Raw genomic sequence first — 2,937 nt, forward strand, 5'->3', positions numbered from 1 at the left:
ATTTGATCTTGCATCTTCTATCGTACGAGTACAATCAGATTGATTGGCTTGAGATTGATATCTTCGATAGGCAAGATATAAAAAGTAATCACAAACATCTTCGTCTCATTGTTTATGATTCCGCAACATCTTGTTTCTCTACCATACGATTAAGATTGTTGTGAGGTGATTGATAAATCTAGGCTGTTCTTCGGGAATATAAGACTGGATTATCAATTGGTTCCTGTTCACCTTGATTGTTATCAAAATATGGAACAAAACCTTTTCGGGTTTATCTGTGGGAGACAGATTGCTCCTTTGATAGACTTGTCTGTGTGAGACATATTTGTTTATTGTTAAGTCTTCGACTTTGGGTCGTAGCAACTCTTAGTTGTGGGTGAGATCAGCTAAGGGAATCAAGTGCGCAGTATCCTGCTGGGATCAGAGGCGTAGGGAGTACAACTGTACCTTGGATTAGTGGGAGACTGATTGGGGTTCAACTAAAGTCCATTCCGAAGTTAGATTGGAATAGGCTAGTGTCTGTAGCGGCTTAATACAGTGTGTGTTCAATCTGGACTAGGTCTCGGGGTTTTTCTGCATTTGCGGTTACCTCGTTAACAAAATTTCTGGTGTCTGTGTTATTTCTATTTCCGCATTATATATGTTTATATAATTGAAATAATACAGGTTGTGCGTTTGAATCAATCAATTGGAAATCCGACCTTTGGTTGTTGATTGATATTGATTGATCCTTGGATATTGGTCTTTGGTACCATCCAAGTTATTCCTTGTATTTGATTTGAACTCGCAGTTCTTGCTTGAGTAAATCAAATCAAGAAGAGAGATATAAACTCGTTGATATACTTTTAATTGATTGAGTCTTGTTGATTCTTTTAAAAGTATATTCGAGTTTGTACATACATATTGCTAAGCGAAATATTGGGTGGTGTTGTTAGACCCCCGCTTTTTCAGTAAAATTTTTGAAGAAAGTATCTTGTCTTAAAAAATTGAAAGATCATTCCTCAGTAGAAAGACAGATTATACCATTACCCGATAAGATCAACTCAAAAGAGTCAAAGGAAAGAGTTGATAATCGCTTCTGGAAAAAGGTTCATCCTCACCCATATCGAAACATTTCTCGTTTTGATGAAGAACGACTCCAGAAGGAAGGATAAGAGAGAATCTCTGCCAAAAAAAACAATCAGGAATTTCCGATAGTTGTTTCAGATAATCATGCTGATGTGCATCATAAGGAAATCCTTAGAATGAGAAAATTTTATGAAAATCTCATTGATAGAATTAAAAGAGATTTAATTATACCTGAAGATTCTTACATCAGTATATCTTCTCCACATGATCATATCTCGAGAGTTAGAAAAGATCATTATTTTGGGAGAAAATATTTTGGGCAGAAATTCCCAAAGAGAAACATGAACTATGTTTCTGACATTAAATGTAAGCCAGAAAAGGCTTACTCCAGTACAACCTAGTTTTATGGAGACTGTGCTAACTCATCCATTTTGTGCTCGTAACCCTGGATGAGAGAAGCACATAAAAACAAGAGCACACGTGGGTACTGATTCGTTTGATCGGTAATAAGGGATAATGTCCTTTATTTAAAAAAAAGAAGTTCGGTAAAATAGCCTATTCTCGGAAACCCTGTTTTCGTGAATCGAATATATTCTTATCTTTATAAGAAAAATCTTCTCTTAAGTATTAGATCTTCCCTGAAAAAGTATTGAACTAAAAAACATGTCCCCTGTAATTCTAAGCGTTACAAGGAGTAATAAAAGGGAAGATCGAATAGTTAGAAACTATCCAGGTTATCTCTCAAAACGAAGAATCAGGAAGATTGTCTCAAGAATCGCTTCTGATCACAACTCTGATAGATCTTAAGATGAAATAAGTCTCTTTGCGATCGATGATTCAGATTCTACCAAGTGGTTTCCCACTGATGGTATGCATGAAGTTATGCATGGGTTTGAAGAACTCATAGGAAGTGTCTCTTATTTGTTACAAGATCGAGACAGTCTGAAAGATAGAATGGAAGAAGCAAAAAGTGAGCTAGACGATTTGAAGCTTCAAATTGAAAATCTTGGAAAACAGAAAGTGGTTGCCAACAAAATCCTTGAGACATACTTTAACAGTTTGAACACTGAAGAAACCTCAATGAACAACAAGAGCACCACTAGAGATTAAGTTATATGTTGTAATACTTAATCCAGGAAAATAGATATCAATTTTTTATTTCTTTCAATCATTGTATTAGGTCTATTATGAATAAAACTATTATAAATAAAATTATTTGGTTTATAATTTTTCTTGTGATAGTTTTTTATTTAAACATCCTATGCTTGAATGTTTTATTATTGCTATGAATGTTTATGGGATGTTTATTTTCGGTTTTACTACCTTGATATTCGATCTCATAATGCTGTGAACCCTTATGGCTTGGGTGACTTTTTGATTTAGCAGGATTAAGTTCTAGCCCATGCTGGTGGCTTTATCAAAGGATCATGAGGGGTTCTGATAGAAAAAATATGTGAAAAAGTCACAATATGTTGAATCGGTTTTGGTTTAGCATAAAAGCATATGTGTTTCGAGGGTTTTCAACTTTTTCTTGCAATAGTTAAAAACCGTTTTTAAACCTTTCCCTGGTAAAGGTTGGTTGTTGTTATTCTTTTGTTTTGCATAAGGATGACAACATAATGATATTTCGATATCAATTCTCCCTGGAAGAAAGATGCAAACATATTGGAGAAGAGGATGTGAAATTTGAGGTAACAATCTTGTTAGTTAATTGTTTTCCTGTTTAAGAAAAGCCAAATTTTATGTCATATATTTATTGCTTTTGCTTAACAAAAATGTCGGTACAATTGATGTTTTATTTCATTATGTGTGTATGGATGTGTGTGTAATTCAATTGGTTCCGGTTAAGAAAGACTATTGTTATCTTGC

The sequence above is a fragment of the Papaver somniferum genome, chromosome 6 (genome assembly GCF_003573695.1).
Source record: "Papaver somniferum cultivar HN1 chromosome 6, ASM357369v1, whole genome shotgun sequence".
NCBI lineage: Eukaryota > Viridiplantae > Streptophyta > Magnoliopsida > Ranunculales > Papaveraceae > Papaver > Papaver somniferum.